The sequence below is a fragment of the Dromiciops gliroides genome, chromosome 1, assembly GCF_019393635.1.
Source record: "Dromiciops gliroides isolate mDroGli1 chromosome 1, mDroGli1.pri, whole genome shotgun sequence".
NCBI classification, from domain to species: Eukaryota; Metazoa; Chordata; class Mammalia; order Microbiotheria; family Microbiotheriidae; genus Dromiciops; species Dromiciops gliroides.
This window is the reverse complement of record NC_057861.1, coordinates 181,676,794-181,697,568: the sequence shown is the minus strand read 5'-3', so window position 1 is coordinate 181,697,568 and position 20,775 is coordinate 181,676,794. Positions and strand designations below refer to the sequence as shown.

The 20,775-nt window shown below is 39.5% G+C and overlaps 1 protein-coding gene across 3 annotated transcripts in view; it reads right to left on the bottom strand.

Annotated features, from left to right (window-relative positions):
• Positions 1-20,775, bottom strand: part of RNF144B (ring finger protein 144B) — a 248,684-nt gene that overhangs the window by 194,779 nt on the left and 33,130 nt on the right. For 2 of the 3 annotated variants that reach the window (XM_043979519.1, XM_043979521.1), the window contains exon 2: positions 9,427-9,519. The gene's annotated coding sequence lies outside the window, so the exon portion shown is untranslated. Of the gene's footprint in view, positions 1-9,426; positions 9,523-20,775 lie in introns of all 3 variants that reach the window. The other variant, XM_043979520.1, reaches the window with a different exon arrangement.

Below are 20,775 nucleotides of genomic sequence, written 5' to 3'. Positions count from 1 at the left end.
CAAAGTCCCATTAGCCCACTGTTAATGAAGGCTCTCCAATTTACTTGGGGCAACAACATGAAATAAGACATAAAACATCATGGTGTTTGTTGTTGTTCAGTCATTTTTCAGTCATGTCTGACTCTTTGTGACCCCATTTGGGGTTTTCTTGGCAAAGATACTGGAATGGTTTGCCATTTCCTTCTTTAGCTCACTTTACAGGGTGAAGTGACTTACCCAGGGTCACACAGTTAGTAAGCATCTTGCTTACTAGCTAGATTGGCCAGATTTTAACTCAGGAAAATCAGTCTTCCTGTTTCTAAGTCCACCACTCTATCCACTATGTCTATCCTAGCATTATCTATAATCAGTATCAAAATGTAGGCAAACCAAGGAGATAGATTTCATTAATTTTCATTAAAGGTGTTTAAGCAGGGCAGCTAGGTGGCGAAGTGGATAGAGCACCAGCCCTGGAGTCAGAAGGACCTGAGTTCAAATCCAGCCTCAGATGCTTAACACTTACTAGCTGTGTGACTCTGGGCACGTAACTTAACCCCAGTTGTCTTGCTAAAAAAAAGGTGTTTAAGCAGTGGAGTGACATGATTAAAACTAGAAAGATAAATAAAGTCATATTGTGCAAAAGGGGTTGGGAAAGAGACTACATTGGAGGCTCTTAAACTAGTCCAGGTAAAAGGCTATTGAGGGACTAAATTAGAGTTACAGTAGTAGCAATGAGAATTAAAAGGAAGGAATAGATATATGAAGGGGGAGAGAAAAACAAACATTTATTAAGCACCTAATACGTGCCATGCACTGAGTTAAGTGTTTTACAATAATATCTCATTTGGTCCTCACAACAAACTTGGGATATAGACGCTATGATGATCACCATTTTGCGGCTGAAAAAACTGAGAAAGACAGAGGCTAAGTGGACTTGTCCAGGGTCTCAGGTAAGTGTCTGAAGATACATACAAACTCAGTTTGTTTTTTCCTGACTCCCGGCCTAGCACTCTATCCACCATACCACCTAGCTGCATATGAAAGGGAAGAATGTATGGAGTCTCATAATAGATTGGATATGGTGGGGGGCGGGGAGGATAAGAGATGAGAGAGAGTTAAAGGTAACTGAGTTTTTGAGATCGAGTGACTGGGGAAATGATGGAAAAGACAGAAACAAGGTTAGTAAGATCATAGTTTTCACTTGGAAACATAAAGACTTAAGATAAATAATGAATGGGACAAACATCATTACAAACATTTTGTATATTCAAGTGCATATGATAGGGGTAACCACGTATCACAGTGGATAGAGTGCTGGGCCAGGAGTTGGGAAGACTCATCATCCTGAATTCCAATCTGGCCTTAGATACTTTGTAGCTGTGTAATTTTGGGCAAGTCAATTACCTCTGTTTGCCTCAGTTTCCTCATATGTAAAATGAGCTGGAGAAGGAAATGGCAAACCACTCATTTCTTTACCAAGAAAACCCCAAATGGGGTCGTGAGGAGTCGGACACGACTGCAAAGACTGAACAACAAAACTGTACATGATGGCAATGAAGCAAAAGTGATCACTATTTTTAGTACTTTGGGGGTGGGGGGGAGGACAGGGCAATGAGGGTTAAGTGATTTGCCCAGGGTCACACAGCTAATAAGTGTCAAGTGTCTGAGGCCAGATTTGAACTCAGGTCCTCCTGAATCCAGGGGTGGTGCTTTATCTACTGTGCCACCTAGCTGCCCCCTATTTTCAGGACTTTATAAAACAATATTTCCTATTTCAGAAGGTTTCGGGGTTTTTTTCCTGCTGTTCATTTTCAAATAGCCCAATTATCTCTTCAGCCTGCTATAAATGAATATACTAAACCTCATTTTAACATGTACAAAAATCACAATTTTAATGCACATCTACCCAGGAAAACCTAAATCATGGGAATTAACTGCTTCTGAGGAAAAGGTGAAAACTAATCCAGAAAATATCCACACTTGCTATTTTAGAAACTTGGGAGAATTTATCCCAACCAACTAGTGTTCTTAATGAAAACCATGACAAGAACAGATGGCCTTGATCTTTCGAAAATCTCAACGTTTTTAAAGACCACCCTCGTAGAGTTCTTTCATTCAGTCACTCACCCCATTAAGCCACCAACATAATGGTATCCACATTCTCCATTAACTGTCTATAATATTCAATCTGGTAGCCCAAAGAAGGGTCAGTGGAAATACTTGACCACACATACCATTCATACCTGCCAGGAGACCATAGAATTGAGGTTCACCAGCACACAGGAAGCTTACAGAGCATCAGTTCTGCTTCTACTATTTGTTGTTGTTCATTCGTTTCAATCTTCCTGACTCCAGACCCAGTACTCTAACCACTGGACCACCTAGCTGTCCTGTGCATATGTATAAGTAAACATGCCTAAGTAGGTATATATGTATATTAATGTACATGTGTATATGTCAATATAAAATAAGGGCATAAATATATTATATATACATATACATATACACATGTATATAATCAACAGCAATTATAATGGTTGAAAGAAAACAAATTACGTCACGATGTAGGATAGTTGTTTAGGTAATAATAATAATAATAAGTACCTACTATGTGCTGGGCACTATGTAAATGTTATCTAATTTGATCCTCACAACAACCCTGTGAGGTAGGCACTATTATTATTCCTACTTTTCAGTTGAAGAAACCCAGGTTAATTGACTTGCTCACCATCACACAGCTAATAAGGGTCTGAGGCCTGCTTTGAATCTTGGGTTTTTCTGACTCCACTTAGTTCCCTATATGTTTATATGTAATATAAACAAAGCCTGAGTGAAACTGGAATTCAATCATTATCATTATTAAATCACTTCTGCCTCTTTGTAAAAAGAAAACCAAAACCAAATGCCCTCCATTTTCTATTTCCAGCTGGGTTTTTTTTTACCCTGAATTATACCCTAAATTATAAAATTCAGAGCTGAAAGGAGTCTTGGAGGTTGTGATTTTATGACCTGTTCAAGATCGTACTGTTAATAAGTAACAGAGCCAAGGGACTCAAACCCAGGACTTCTTACTCCAGGTTCTGTGCTCATTTTTCCATTACAATGTTTTTTCATTATTCCACTACTCAGCCCTTTGGCATGACTGGCTAGGAAAAAGACTGATTGATTTGTGTGCCACCTCCTTTCCTTCCTCAGCCCTATATCCTGAAGAAAATGGTGAAAAGCATTGAAATGTCAAGACAACATAATCACCCTCTGGATAAGTAAAAATTGATGGACATTATGATGTCATAAATCACCGATTCCATACACTTTTATCTTTACATCCTTCTATTTATTTCCTTGCAGGTTATTACAAGTACCATTTTTGTTGTTTTTCACAATCTTCTCTTACATTTTTTTGAGAGTAATTTAGTGGTGTACTATTTGAGAATATGTATATGTGCATATTTGAGAATTTAACAAAAAAATGGATGTTTCAATCAATTTGGAAGTGACAAGGATGTTTTTTGTTTTGCTTTGTTTTGGGGTGAGGCAATGGGGGTTAAGTGACTTGCCCAGGGTCACACACCTAGTAAGTGTTAAGTGTCTGAGGCTGGATTTGAACTCAGGTCCTCCTGACTCCAGGGCCAGTGCTCTATCCACTGCACCACCTAGCTGCCCCATAAGGATGTTTAAAAAAAAACAAAAAACTTCTGGCCACAAGAGTAATTTTCCAAAACAAACTCATGTTAATATAATGTTATAAAAAACTATCTTTAAAATTGCATTAGCCTCCCTAAATGGTCTCACAGCCTCTGTTTATTGCCCTCTCCAATCTACCCTTCAAACAGCTACCAAATAAGTGTTCCTAACGCACATGCTCCCAAGCTCAAGAAATTCAATGGGCTCTCTCTTGCCTCTAATACCAAAAACAAACTCCTCTGTTTGTCTTCCACAATAAGGTTCCAGCTTTATTGCATATTACACTCCTAACACTCCACAGTTCCAGCCAAACTAGTCTGTTTCCCCATTTCTCATCTCCATACCTTTACATAGGCTATTTCTCATGCCTGAAATGCACTTCATTCTCACCTCCACTCTTTCTTCAAACCTCAGTTCAAATGCAACTTCCTACAGGGAGCCGATCCTGACCTTCTCCAATTGCTAGGGCCTTCTCTCCACCAACCAAAATTATTTTGAATTTAATTTTCTAAGTATATATCATTTCCCCTTATAGAAACTGGGAAGACCCTCTAGGGACAGACACAATTTCATGTTTGGCTTTGTATCCCAAGTGCCTAATGAGGTGCCTGGTACACAGGAGACACATAAGAATTCCGGTTGAATAATTGAATGGATGAGTAAAAAGATTGTTTGGCCCTATTATTCTCAGCCCTTTTATAAAGGGCTAGATTATTTATACTTTTGTGATTCCTTCTTCTATTCCTTCCCCTAGAAATGCAGGTTGCACATGGATATATGTATATGTCTGTTTGTATATATGTGTATATTTTTATATGTTAAAAGAGAAATTCTTTTTGAAAACTTGCAAAATACATATTGCACACAATTACATATTTACTTTTTAAAAGAAAATATTTTAAAATATATTTAATTTAAAAAGAAAAATATGAGCTATGCTGTCAGAATTTTCTAAAATTCAATTGAAATAGGGGCAGCTAAGTGGCTCAGTGGATAGAGCACTGGCCCTGGAGTCAGGAGGACCTGAATTCAAATCTGGCCTCAGACACTTAACACTTACTAGCTGTGTGACCCTGGGCAAGTCACTTAACTCCAAATGCCTCAGTAAAAACAAACAAAAAATCAATTGAAATGAGGCATGAAACCCCAGTTGGGATTCACTGCTCTGCCAATAGGCTACAAAGCATTCAACGGCACTGGTTCCTCTCTGCTGCCTCTGTAGGAAATTAAGGTTTCTGATCCAGCCTTGGCAGAGAGAAGATTCTCCCCATTTTCTAGCATTGGAGGTCACCTGGAATACTAGAGGGTCCAGCTGGGGTCTTCAGTTAAGTTCCTTGGCTTGCTTAGAATTCTTTGGCTGCCCACTTCCTATAGTGATCTACTATATCCTTAGGCTGGTAAATTTCAATGTACACAGCCAGAACATTGAGTTTAGTATTTGATTTATATATATATATATATATATATATATATATATACACACACACACATAATGGGGGGGCGGGGCAATGAGGGTTAAGTGACTTGCCCAAGGTCACACAGTTAGTAAGTGTCAAGTATCTGAGGCTGGATTTGAACTCAGGTCCTCCTGAATCCAGGGCCAGTGCTTTATCCACTGCGCCACCTAGCTGCCCCTCAATTTTGCAGTCTTTCAATCAATTCCTCTGCCCAGTTCCTCCCAAACTTCTTTGACATCACTCTGGCCTCCTTCTCTTTGCCCCTCCCCACACTCCCAGACACAACCTCTATTCCTTTCATTCCCAGTCTTGACCCATTCACTAATCTTGAAACTCTCATACCCTTGTGCTCTCCCCAGTTAGGTCTTGCAAAGTCCCATGTATGCATTCCATCTACCTTGCCTGGTACTGTTCATGTCCTGCTGAACACTGGAGGAAGGCGGGCAACCTGATAGTATATGCTAAAAATTTCTGTTATTTAATCTCAAATTGAGCCCTCCTGGCACTGACTGACTTACTAATACAGCCTTCCCAACAGCCTTTTCCTTTCTCCTCAAACCTCCTAACCTACCTCATTTGCTTCTCCCTCTCAGTGGAAGAACCCACCTTTTACTTTACTGATAATATAGAGGCTGGCTATCTAGGACTCCCCATTCTCCCCTATACCCTGCTTTAAAACTCCTCTTCATTTTCCTTTATCCTCTCTTCCTTTGCTTCCATCTCTGAGGAAGACAGGAAGAGGTGGTCCTTCTTCTTTCTATGGACAGCACCTCCACCTGTAATCTTTTTTTTAATATTTAATTTTATTTAATCAGCCAACAGTCACCTTGTCACCCTAGCCCCCCAGGCCCCTTCCTTCACAATTGAGAACACAAGAAAAACAAAACATATTACAAACAAGGTTAGTCAATCAAAACAAATCTTCACATTGGCCATGTACAAAAAATATTTCCCTCATTCTGCATTCCAAATCCTTTGTCTATCAGGAGGTGGATGGCATGTGTCATCATGAGACCTCTGGAATTGTGGTCCATCATTACACTGCTTAGAGCTCATTCAGCACTTATCTGAACTAATATTAACCAGACAACAGACATAAAATTCATTATCAGGCATATATGTGAATCCTTTACAGCCTGTTGAGATTTGTCTGCACTGGCACGTGGCTGGCAAAACTTCTGAGAGCCTAAGGTTACCTGTGTAGAAGAGAAGAATTAATCAGGATACCCCCTAAATAAATTATTTCTCCCCAGTCTCATTGATGATACTACAGAATACCAGAGACAGGTAACAGAGACAAAGTCAAGGCCTTAAAAGAAGGATAAAGAGGTTTTGACACTTTTTACCTTTTTATAAGGTATGAAGTTCTTCAAACTTGATAGAATTCGAGGGCAGCTAGCCACTGACTGCCCAAAGATTCAGCCATGTCATTTTACGTACTTTTAAAATACAAAACATACCTTCCACGCTAGTCAACCAAGTAAAGATACCAGAGGGACTTTGTAAATAGAGAAAGAAAATTAGTCTTAGACATCAGCAGTTGAACTGCAGATAGGAACAGGTCCAGAGAGCCCAGCTGATTAACTTGATCAATAGAGATGCTGTCCCTAGGGAGATCAGCATGAGGATACCATAGACGGGGAGGTTATCAGGGCCCTACAATGACAGAATAGCATGGGTCATTTATGTTTCCTAGGTGTGTGCCTCTATACTACAATTGTATATGTATGCCCACTTTTGTGCAAATAGTGGTGGGATAATGTACCCCAAATTTATCAAATAAATGTTTCGGTGGCTATTGTTTTTACTGTGCCATTAGGGTAAATGTCTTTGTTCTGAGCTAGTTGTTCTGAGTGGTTGATTAGTAAAGGTAAACATGTCACTGGGGGGTTCACGAGCTATAGTCTTAGGGGTGAAAATACACAAAGTACCTTAAACCTGGAAGTCATTTCCCTGGGGAAATCAACCTACGAGTGAGAGCTGGAAGAAGGCAGATGCCATACCATGACACAATGATAAATTGATGTAAAACTCAAGGGAAATCTCATAAAACTTTGTCAGGAACCCATGTTAATCTTACTTCTAATATTCCCATAATGTCCATTTCCCCAGTCAATTTCTCTTTATTGATCAGAATCAGAACCAAAATCATAGTTTCCTTCAGTATATCCCCTGCCTTTTAAAGTAGGAAATTATTAGCAACCAGTTCAAGGAACTGTAAACTGCTCTGTTTTTGGCAGAGAGACCACCAGAAGATATCTGGATTGAGAGAGACCACCAGCAGATATCTAGATCACTCAAGTTCTCCATGCCAGCTTGGTGTCTGCATTAAGAACTAAACATTCAATTCATCTTTCTAAGTGGTCTATAGTATAATCCCATCACACTATCTTTTTTTGTCTCTTCCTCCATTTGTCTTAAGATATGGTTTCTATCACTCTTTTTGCCTTAGATTCATAGATTTCCTCAAAGCAATCATTAAAGAAACAAAGACGGAGTTTTCTTGATGAATAATGCCACACTGCTACCACTTTTATTTAATCTTTCTGAACTGAGTGTATACCTTCTGTTGTGATGGTCTAGTCATGAATCACATTCCATTATAATGGAACTGAGATATATCTCAATGATACTCATGAAGTCATATTTCCCTCCTGGCACTGAGATCTCTAGCTCATTTTGTTTATTATCCATATTCTCTGCATTGACATAAAGATAGCTGAGGCCAAGAATATCATTCCTTTTTGCTGATTATTTTTTCTTGTCTTTTAAAAAAAATTCTTCCGCCATAATTTTTCCTATGTCACATACATCACTCTTTTGTATCTGGTTTGTTACTTGTTTGTCGGTAATTATTTCCCTTTCATTATTTATTTAAACCCCTCTGGATAAAATCAGCAAGTCTCCAGGCAAATAAATTCTTCCTGGTCTGGATTACAGGGACTCCATTCCCAGCTAAAATACCATTATTACTTTGTCTTAATCTCTAATCTGAAAAATCAAATCCCAAACTCTTACACCACCTTTTTTACTGTTCACTGCCCATATTCCCCTGTTTGGTCTAACCATCAATCAGTAGCAATGATGAAAATACCACCTGTTGAAATTCTTCAGTTCTCTGCTCAGAACCTTGTAATCCTTTAGAAGAGATTGCTTCTGGGGCAGTTAGGTGGTTCAGTGGATAAAGCACTGGCCCTGGATTCAGGAGGACCTGAGTTCAAATCAGACCCCAGACACTTGACACTTACTAGGTGTGTAACCCTGGGCAAGTCACTTAACCCTCATTGCCCACAAAAAAAAGATTTTTTTTTAAGAATAGATTGCTTCTGTTCATTCGTTCCCACATTTATCACCAAAATGAGTATTGATTATCAGATCTGACATTTTTCAGGAAGTTCTCCATCTCATTTCAGATAAATGAAGATGGCTCAGCTCTGAATTGACTGTGGTTTTTAGTCAACACACAGATGCCTAAGTATACTGCATTGGGAAGTCTCCAACTACTATGATGCATCTTTTGTTCCAAGCCAAGAAGTGGCTAATAACAGGTATCTTTGATATTGCTAGCCACCTTGAAAGAGTGAGTATGCTCCAAAAAAAAAAAAACCCAAAAAACAAAACAAAACAAAATAAAAACCAAGAGTGAGTGTGCTGGTAAATGTTTAACAACCAGCTCTCCTCTTCCTCCCTCCCCAAAATGTACATAGCACACTTTAGCTTTACTCTGTATCATAAATATTTTCTCTATCATATTCTTAAGCAATGAACAAAACAATAAATCAAGCCCTAAAGTGTAACATTTGCCAATTTCAAAGGTGCAAATGCTCACACTGCAAGTTTAATAATGGGATGAGCAGGTATGAGGTAGCTCCAGCAAACCTCTACCTCCTTGGCTCCTTTCCTTTTGGAAATTACTTCTTCCTCAGAAATTCCAGGTGTCTCCCACCACCACCTTGAAGAATCACATTCCTATTACAAAACTCTGCATTCAGGAGTCTTTCTTTCTCCTTTCCTCTTTTAAGTTGAATCATCAAACATTTAAATAAATTATTAATATTAATGGGACATGATTTCTATAATGTTAAATAATGCCTGATTGCCTAATAGAATTCTCTAAGGAGATAACACATATGGATAAAAGAAAAAAAAAAACACTGTGTAACTTATTTAGACTTTCAAAATATCTGACGAAGTTCCAAATGAAAAAGAAATTGAGAAGCCTTGGGATTCAGGGCAGTGATATAGTCTGGAATTGGAAACAAAAGGTAGGAATCCTCTGTGTGGTGAATTGTAAACAGCATCTTACCTCAGTACTTTAGAGACATGGGATTTCATTGGTACTTTTATCTGCTGGCATCTATTGCCATCCTATCACAATAGAGGAGACAGTCTTCAGGTGCTGCTGAAGTAAAAAAAAAAAACTAATCACATATTTGTACAGGTTGTAGCCTCCTGTCCTCCTCCCATCCCCCCACCCCAATGGAATGTATGCTTTTTTCATTATCTTTATATTCTCAGTGTTCATCATAGTGCCTTGTCCATGGTAGGTACTTAATTAGTTGACAAGTACTTTTAAAAAAATTTTTCCTATTTATTTATCTATCCATCTATCTATTTATTTATTTGCTTATTCATTCATTCATTTGTTTATTTATTCATTCTTTTTTATGTATTTACTTATTTTAAGTTTTGAATTCCAAATTCTATCCCTCTCTTGTTCCCTCCCTCCTTACCCTGCCCCACCTCCTTGAGGTGGCAAGCAACCAGATATAGGTTATACATGTGGAATTATGTAAAAGATTACCATTTTAGTCATTTTATACCAAAAGACTCAAGTAAAAAGTAAAGTTCAAAACAGCATGCTTCAGTCTGTGCTCAATCCACATCAGTTCTTTCTCTGAAAGTGGATAGTATGCTTCATCATTAGTCCTTTGGGATTGTTTTAGATCATTGTATTGCTGAGAATAGTTTAGTCATTCACAGTTCTTCATCAAACAATATTGCTGTCTTTGTGCACAATGTTCTCCTGGTTCAGCTCACTTCACTATACATCATTTCATACATGTCTTTCCAGGCCTTTCTGAAGTTGCCCTGCTTGTCATTTCTTATAGTACAATAATATTCTATCACCATCATATACCACAGCTTGTTTAGTCATTCCTCAATTGATGGGCATTCCTTTGATTTCCAATTCTTAGCCACCACAAAGAGCTGCTAGTTGACAAGTACTTATTAAATGCCTACTGTGTGCCAAGCACCATAATATGCACTAGTGATACAGACAAAAATGAAATTGTTAGGATGAGTACAAACCCAGCCTCAGAAATTCACTAGGTGTGTAAACCTGGACAAATCCCTTATCCTCCCAAGACCTTACTTTTCTCAGTTGTAAATGTGAGTGAGATTTTCCCCATCCCTTAGTTATAAGAGATTTAATATAGTTATAAGTTATTTAATTATGATAATAATCAGCATATTAACTGAAAAATTGGTAGTTATCATATTTAGATATCTTATTTTAATTGTATTAGTAGATTAAATCTCTCTTACTACTTAATAATGTCAGATAATACTTTCCAATGTCAAGTATTAAGTAATATCAGAAGATATAATAGTCAGCAATACTATATTTTAGAAACCACGAGTGTTGTGCTTGACTCAAGGGGGTCATGCAGCTTACTAGTGATATGCTTGACTAGAAGGGGTCATGCAGCAGAATTATGACCCTGTTGCTACAAGAATACTGATAATAGTATTGGAAAATACACTTGTCATGTAGGCAGTTTCAATATTTCCCATGAAGATGCTTTAATTTTAGATACTTTTAATTAGTATTGTACAGAAGCATTCAAGCTCTGGAAGGGTATAAAAACCCATTGATTTTGTAACTCAGGGTCTTTTCCGTCCAACCCCTGACTGACCAGCTTTATTGTGAGGCCTTCTCTCAATAAATCTTTTTCTATGGCTTGGAGACTTTGCTGTTTCTGTTCCTCCGTCAGACTTAGAAATTTTCCCGAATAAAATGGGGATAACAATAGCAACTGCCTTTCAGAGTTGTGGTGAGAACCAAACGAGATAATGTATGTAAATTACTACATAGTAGTAGTAGGCCTTCACCAATGGCGGATGACCATGGATCAGCGCCTTGAAGAGCCATAGGCCACAATGTGGCTGTGCAGTCCGATATGGGAGCTGCAGCTCCTGAGTGACTTATAACTGGTAACTGCCACATCCCGTGTTGTATCTACCCCATGAGGAGTAGCTGGAGTGTCCTCTCCAGGGTGCTGGCCTGGGCGGATCGATATGGAAAACAAGCTGTTGCCCGTGCAGCAGGTTTTAGTACAGTGGATAGAGCATTGGGCTTGGGATCAAGAAAACTCATTGGGGCAGCTAGGTGGCACAGTGGATAAAGCACTGGCCCTGGATTCAGGAGGACCTGAGTTCAAATCCAGCCTCAGACACTTGACACTTACTAGCTGTGTGACCCTGGGCAAGTCACAAAACCCCCATTGCCTTGTCAAAAAAATAAAATAAAATAAAATAAAAAGTCTCTGGGACTCAATTTTAGTTCCAAAGGTTTGTCATGCCGGGGTGGGAGTGGGGATAAGCTCCCACTCTCCATAAAATGCTCCAATAGCGTGCGTCTCAAATAGCCTCTGACAACTGAAGCCCAACTCCTGGCCTTCTCATGGTGGAACTGTTTCCACTAACAGGAGAAGGGGTGAAGGCAAGTCACTGGTGCCTTAAAACCAGTCGCTTCGGGCAGGTGGGGCTCGTTAGCCTTGGCAGGCAACCCGCCTAGGGGAAGGAACCCTGATTTTATATAAAGCCTTGCGGCTATACCCATATATGGGAAAGGCTTCGGGAGTTAACCCGAGGAAAAATCAGGAGTTGGAGTCCCTTAGGCAGTTGGATGTTGGACATCACATCCCTCTGGCAACTCCTGCAGCAGCACTGGTGCCAAACTGTATTGGCTCTGCCTCTCCTTTGAATCCACCAATGTCGCGGAGAGGAAAAACCTGCTGCATGGGCTACAGCTTGTTTTCCATATTGTTCTGCCCAAATTACTACATAAACACTAATTAATATGGTTGGTTGTTGTTGTTGTTGTCATTTAGTCATTTTCAGTCCTGTCTGGCTCTTCGTGACCCCATTTGGGGTTCTCGTGGCAAAAATACTAGAGTGGTTTGCCATTTCCTTCTCCAGCTCATTTTTACAGATATGTAAACTGAAGTAAACAGGGTTAAGTGACATACCCAGGGTCACACAGCTAGTAAGTGTGTGAGGTTGGATTTGAACTCAGGTCTACCTGACTCTAGGCCTGGCACTGCACCACCTAGCTATCTAATTGCCAATAAGGAATAGTAAGAGTAATTTAGCTTTTACAACATACCTTTGTCTGAACTGACAAACCCTCCAGTGACGAATTTTTCTGAATTTAGCTAAGCTGATCCTCAGCCAATAGACTTAGATTTAGCCAATATCTCCTTAGACAATAGACACCCAGCATATCACCGGACCTGTACCTGGAACTTGTCTAGCTTGAAGAGTTGTCCCAGCTTGCCTCCACTAGCATAGCCTTTGGGAACCTGAATTCTAAGGTCATGTCTTCTCTAAGGAGGCATTACAATAGGTTTTCATTGAGAAAAACCCAATTTATTCAATATTCTTACAAATTATCAGGCAGAAATCATGCATAATGAAATTTCTGGATCTGCACATTATATAATTTTTTCTGGATAATAAATAGTGGACCTGATAAAGATAAGCTGTAGGAAGATCTCATAAAGCTGTGAAAGTGAGCAGAAATTGAAAAGTGAACTTAAATATGGCATTTATTTAAGGTAAACTAAATCAAGTGCTCTAAAACCATCGGTTACAACTCAGGGAAGGAATCCAGGAAGTCACCTTAGCCGACTTTTTGCTGCTGTGATTGATATGGCCAAAAAGGTCTAACAGAATGTTGACCATCATCAGGAATTTCATTGGAAACAAAAGAGAAAACAGCATTATTCTCTAATACAAAACCATGGCTCATTCAACCATAAAATACTTCAGATAGGTCTGAGTTCTGCACTTCAAGAAATAAATGTTAGAACTTGATAATCAATACAAAAGTAATTAAAGTGATAAAGAGGATGGAAAAGAAGGGAAAAAGAGTTCAATGTGAGAGCAAACTGAAAAGATTAGGACACATCAGTCTGAAATGACTAATTCTCAAAAGGAGTATTACAAAAATCTATGAAATCTTTTAAGAGAGGGCACCAGATTTTCACTCCTTCATTCTTCTAGGTTGCATTCCTGACTACAGACTTCTTTCTCTACCATGTTACAGCATCCTTCTCACCCTAGACCATTGTACCCCTGCAGACCCTTAATCTGATTGGTCAGATCTATCTGGAACTCCATTTTATTTTATTTTTTGAGGCAATCAGGGTTGTGACCTGCCCAAGGTCACATAGCTAGTAAATGTCTGAGGCCACATTTGAACTCGGGTCCTCTTGACTCCAAGGCCAATGCTCTTTCCTCTGTGCCACCTAGCTGCCCCTAGGACTTCTATTTAAAGAAAGTACCCTAGGGGCAGCTAGGTGGCACAGTGGACAAAGCACTGGCCCTGGATTCAGGAAGACCTGAGTTCAAATCTGGCCTCAGACACTTGACACATCCTAGCTGTGTGACCCTGGGCAAGTCACTTAACCCCCATTGCCCTGCAAAAAAAAAAAGAAAGAAAGAAAGTACCCTAAACAGTCATGTTCCCTCCCTCATTCTTTTCTGGGCTCCTTTACTGTGTCTTCAGACTTCTTTCTCCACCATGACCCTATGTGGGTATCTCAACCTTCCCCCTTTTTCTTTTATATGTTGTCCTAGAGAGCAGAGGCCATCTTTCTCTTTACATGTATTGATACTTCCTATATCTAGCATATGAGCTGGTACAGAGCAAGTACTTAATAAATTGCTCTTGACTTGAGTAGATTTGGATTTAGAGGACCTGCATTAAAATCCCAGCTGTACCATTCAGTCTGTGTGACCATGGGAAAAGTCAATTCTGGGACTCTTGTTTTCTCATCTATAAAATGAATGGATTGTATTAAATGACCCTTCTAGCCCTAGATTCCGCAATCCATTACATTAGGGTGAATATGTACCTCTTCACCAAATTCTAGAATACCAGAACTAGAGGAAAATACTAGATTCTTCAAAGAAATAAATTTAACACAAATAAAAGGAAGCTCTACCTCTCAAAGCAGATAATAGACTTGAAAAACTGATTACTCCTTAGAGGTGGTAGAGGTTGAAAATATGAATACATTCAGAAAAAGTTTAGATAAATGTACGGCTATAGAACCATAACTAGTGTTCAAGTAAATGAGTATATATTTGGAGTATGTCCCTAATCCTTTGAAATTGATGTCACAAAGGACAGCTAAGTCTCTGGAAAGGGGTTGAGGAGGAGAGCCTATGGTGATGTTTCCAGAAAATCTCATAAGGCTATTTAAGTGGACAGAAATTAATAAATGAGGGAAGGGGGACTATCAGAGGTAAAAAAAAATATTCATTTTCATAAATTCTGTATCTGACCCATAAAGGAAGTTCTTTTGTTCTTTACATCTTAAACACTGCAAGTGAGGCATCATAGGACAGTGGGGAAAGTGATAGATTTGGAGACTTGGGTTTGAATCTCAGCTCCAATACTGAGTCAGATCTGTGATCATAGGCAAATCATTTACCCTTTCTTAGATTCAGCTTCCTTATCTGTAAACACAATTATTAGAGGACTTTATGATTTCAGTTAGCCTAGGGAACTCTTTCTCCCAATGTAGATGGTAAACTTTTTATTACTGAGTAGATAAATCATAGGGTACACAGTGAATAAGGTCTGAGATACACTTAGCTAGTAAGAGACAAGATTTAAATCCAGGCCTTCCTGAGCCCAGCACTATCCAATATATTATACTGCTTCTCATATCTGCAAAATGGGGATAACAATATACCACCTACATCACCAGGTTGTTATGAGAACAACATCTTAAAAATAGAAAAATGCCATATAAAATATGAATTATTGTGTTTTTTTATTATGTGTTAGTTACCTGTGTAGGTCATTCCATGAGAACAAACAAGGACTATGTCTTAGTTCATTTTTATGTCTTTCTCATAATCTAACACAGTACTCTGCACACAGCAAAAACTAAAGAAATGTTTGTTGAATGAATGAATGAATGAGTGAGTGATGTCAGGATTTAAACATGGTATCCCATGTCTAATCATCTGTTTTTAATGTCTTTAAAGACTGGATCTCCCCATCTCTTGAAGGCTGCAAATGTACGGGCTCAATCCCACCAACTCGTAGTTTGACCCGTTTGTTTCTTAGGTAAGTTGGTAGTTTTCTGCTCCTTAGGGCACACAATATTAATACTAAATTGAATGTGGACACCTATCAGCATAGCCCTCTGCAGCTCAAGAGATCTGCCAGCCTCAGCCTCTATGGTACTGGGATTACAGGCTTGGGCCACCATCTATGGTTCTAATGATTTGTTAGGTGATCTAGGGTTCCCTCTTTACTGCCACTCCCAGGAATATAAAAAAAAGGGGTTGTCCCATCAAAAGGCCAAAGGCCTATTTCCCAACCTTTCCCCTGCCTCTCTCTGGTTCCTCCAGCCACATCCCTTTCCCTAGCGTCCTCTACTGATGTGCTCCATGTATTTCAGGTACCCAATTACCTTTACTCCCAAGTAAAGCAATGTGAGACTAAATAAAGCAGTGCTAGGATAACTTAGAGGCATATCTCAAGTTACTTTGTCGACTCTGCACAGGATGAAAGCATTGGCTAATACCATGTCACGGCAGGTGATGATCCAGATTTAAAGTACTAACCAGTCCTTTCCACACAGAACCTACCTTGACTCCACTTTTATCCACAGGGCTTTCCACTTTACCCTGACCTCTTGAATTATGCTTCCTGTCAGGAGACCGGGAAGCTCCTTGGAAGAGAGAAAAAAGAGATGCAAATGTGGCTGCTTTTTCAAGAGAGATTCTCCCCTTTTCAGTTGTGAGGGCAACCAAAAAGGGGAGCAACTGATTTTACTTTTACATGGGGAGATAATTAACCTCAAGAATAGAGCGCCTCCCCCCATTATGCTTACTATGGCATGGGGAATAAGGGCAGAAGTGCATAGGGGGTAGCCTTGTGACCTGGTTGCTAGTCCCTCATATGGTCTACATAAAGTACTCCGGCAACCTTGAAATGCAATATAAATGTCAACTCTAATTATTTAGTGAATTAATGGTAGAATGCCTTCTGTCTGTCTGTCTGTCTGTCTCTCTCTCTCTCTCTCTCATTCGTGTTTTAAAAGATGTAGCAGGGGCAGCTAGGTGGCGCAGTGGATAAAGCACCAGCCCTGGATTCAGGAGGACCTGAGTTCAAATCCAGCCTCAGACATTTGACACTCACTAGCTGTGTGACCCTGGGCAAGTCCTTATCCTCATTGCCTCACAAAAAAAAAACAAAACCCACAAAAAAGATGTAGCAAAAGTCAGTTGAGAATTGCCTTTAAGATTAGACAAGGGTAGAAAGAAGGACCCATCAGCAGGGCTACAGGTGAGTGGGTGACACCCAAGGTATAGGTTGATCAGAGAACATGAAGAGGAGCAGAGAAAGGGAAAGATATAGTGCCACCAGCTGGGAAATTGAATTCCATCTTTCTCCTATTCTGAGGCCACCTGTGAATAGCAAACAGAAAAGGAAGACTTTGAATCTCAGGCCTACTCTTCTTAAATGGGCCCTTATACTGTGACTGCAAAGTCTTGACAATATCATATGGTACTTTGCTTTGTAATACTCAAATGCACTTATTGTGTAAGTATTATATTTAACATTGTTGCCCTACTAGACTATAAGCTCATTGAGGACAACAACCATGTTTTATCTAAACTTTGTATCTTTTTTGAAGTCTAATAACATTGCTCTGTATACAGTAGGCACTAGGTAATACAGCACCTCCTTTATAAGGCTGTTGTGGGGGTCAAATGAAATGATATTTATAAAGTGTTCTGCACACCTTAAAGAACTATATAAATATTAGCTATTACTATTAGTTAGATAAATGACCAGCTGCTATTTATAAAGTGTTCTGCACACCTTAAAGAGCTATATAAATATTAGCTATTACTATTAGTTAGATAAATGACCAGCTGCAATGCCATGCAAGTAAGATGGGTATTTATGTGTGCTGTATGATAAGTTTGCAAGGCCAGCCACGGAGCAGGGAGGTGGGTCCTTTCTCTTCAATCCCCTCACAACTATAATACCTGAAACCCCCAATACATAGATCTAGAGAAAAAGCAAGAAGCTAATAAGAGAGTCCTTGTTTTCCTTACCAGTCAAAATTCCAGAAAACCCGAAGTGGGAGAATGAGATTTAACAACCCATAAGGAAGGATAGAATATCAGAAATGGATTAATTAAATCTGTGTAGTCTGCCACCCTGTGGAAAATGTTGGTATGTAATGTCAGAGTAGGCTGTGGTTAAGACTTCACAGGCTTGGACAGAACACGCATACAGGCCTCCCACCCACCCCTGTGGAAGACCGAACCAGCTCCCATCTTGTGCCCTAAATTACCCTTCGAATGCAATTCTTTATATCCTTGAATAAAACTCAATGAGTTGTAGAGTGATTTTTTTTTCACTTTCCTGGTAGGGTCACAGAAAGCAGAATAAGAGGAGATTAGCCTTAGAGACTAATAACTACTTGTATCCTGGGTCACTAACCCTGACTCATCACAGCTGGTCTTTGTAGAAAATTGGGAGACAGCAAATGTACAGCTGAAGTGTCAGTTACATTGGTATCTAGGGAGGTATGACTGGAGGAAGGTCTCTGGTGCATTGAACACTTAGAGAAAGAATTTATGGAAGGGCTTATGAGCAAAGAGGAGAAACCAAGGAGAGGTTGCAGGATGCATCAATGCAGGGACTACTTACATGAAGGAGATTATGGATCCCCATTAGAATGTGTGCTCCTTAAGAGGAGGAATTTTTATTTTTATTCCTAGTGCCTGGCACAGTGACACAGTAGATGGCTTGATAAAAGGTGGTTAATTGGGGGTGGCTAGGTGGCACAGTGGATAAAGCACCAGCCCTGGATTCAGGAGTACCTGAGTTCAAATCCGGCCTCAGACACTTGACACTTACTAGCTGTGTGACCCTGGGCAAGTCACTTAACCCCCATTGCCCCGCAAAAAAAGGGTAGTTAATTGAATACTAAATCCATCCAAGCATCAAAGTATAACAGACACTCCAGCCTACCAGTAGAGTTAGGAACTACAAATCCCAATCCCTCTTTGAAAGAGGAGAGTATTATGACATCATCCTGGTTATGAACTTCACAAACTTTGGGAGGTACATCTTTGCTATCATTATACTGAAATATCATCATCATCACTAACATTTATATAGCACTTACCATGTGCCAGGCACTGTGTTAAGTGCTTTACAATTATTATCTCATTTGATCCTCACAAAACCCCTGGGAAATAGGTGCTATTATTAGCCCCATTTTACAGATGAGGAAACTGAGGCAAACAGCGGTTAAGTGACTTGCATAAAGTTATGCAACAAGTAAGTATTTGAACTCAGGTCTTCCTGACTCTAGACCCAGAGTCCTACCCATTATGCTGCCTAGCTGCACACATCTTTGTGATGTTATTAGTTCTCTTTCCAATACATGACTTGCAGGAGACTACGAATATATACAATGGTAGATTCCAGCAACAATAATGCATTGAGGTTTTTTTCTCTCCTAATTTCTTTCTTTCTTTCTTTCTTTCTTTCTTTCTTTCTTTCTTTCTTTCTTTCTTTCTTTCTTTCTTTCTTTCTTTCTTTCTTTCTTTCTTTTGCAGGGCAATGAGGGTTAAGTGACTTTCCCAGGGTCACACAGCTAATGAGTGTCAAGTGTCTGAGGCCGGATTTGAACTCAGGTCCTCCTGCATCCAGGGCCATTGCTTTATCCACTGTGCCACCTAGCTGCCCCCTCTCCTAAATTCTTGATTACCATAATTAGCATATTCTCTTCCCTTACCCATAAGATAAACATAGAACAAATTATTTATCATGATATTTCAATATAATAGCTAGTACAAATCAAGTTTAGTATATTGTATGAAAAGTTATGCATAACTATCGTTCAATTAGGGACTTCTAAAGTGGCATTCAGTAGCATGGGAGTAGGGATGGAAAAGGCAAAAAAGGTAGGGTTAACCTAGGGTTGGGTTTTGGCAAGACATGAATGGTGATAAGACAATGGGATATTGGATATGATGCTAAAGGATAGTGCATAATCGAACAAGTCAACCTTGTCCTGTGAAGGAAAAAAACATGAAGCTAGAGTAAAGGTTATGTACCAGTAGGACTAGACAGGAAGAAACAACTCAAGGTCAGGGTGAGGGAAAAGAATAATTTTAGGAGAAATGAGGCAGAAGATAAAAGGTTATAATCAAAGAAAGGAATTTCAGAATTAAAGGTCATACATAGCATATTATCTCTTAATTCTAGCACCTTCCATATGTTAATTATTTCAAATAAAACAGTATAGAGGGAGAAGAGAAGAGAATGAGATAAGGAATAGGGTAAAAGAACGAGCTCTAAGGCTAGATTTTTTCCAGTAAATATGAGAAGTTCTCAACTGAGAGAATAGGGGGAAGGGGAGCCATGATAGGTTTGAGATGTTGTCATTGTTGTTTGTCTTTTGTTCTTGAAGAGAACCATGACATCAAGTTGATGTCATGACTTGCATTGAATTGAAGTGAGGCTGGGCTGTGAAAGGTCACCAACCTCACTCTCTCCTCCAGAGTCATATGGGTCCAGTGGCAAAACACACATCAGAACAACTGGACATGGCCCCCCATGGTCTGAGATAAGAAAGGTTTGGAAGAGCCACTGTGGAGAATGGGATACTGAGTTAATCATTATTGTTCTGTCGTTTTTCTGTTGTGTCTTACTTTTTGAGACCCAATTTGGGGTTTTCTTGGCAAAGATACTGTGGTATTTTGCCACTTGCTTCTCCAGCTCACTTTACAGATGAAGAATGAAGGTAAAGAGGATTAAGTGACTTGCCCAGGGTCACACAGCTATTAAGTATTTGAGGCTAAAGTTGAACTCATGAAGATGGGTCTCTCTGATTTCAATCCCAGTGGTCTATCCAATTCTCTACCTAGCTGCCCTAATGAGTTAATTAGGGAGATATAAAAGGATTGCCCTGAAGCAGTAAGGACCCAAGTGAAATTTATAGAATATAAATTTGTAGTACACCCAGTTGGAATGGTTTTGTGATTTTCTCCATTTTTATGTAGGAGTAAAGGCAGCAGCCGGTAGGACTAATCCAAAGCAATGGCTTGCAACACAAAATTGGCAATATGCTAAGAGGGCAAAGGAAGATGGCAGTATAGAGCTGTTTCACCAAGGGGTCAAGACAGAAAGAAGAGTGTGGTTTCAGGGGTGATGACCTGGGAGAGAACTGAAGGATCCCAGGGTCGAGAGGTCACAGAGTGAACAAAAAGCAAAGTTTGGTATTATAAAGCAGAGGGAGACATGGAAAGTCAATAGATCATGATCAGATAAGGGAATTTCAGAGTTCATGAACATGGAGGTGGCATATTTGTG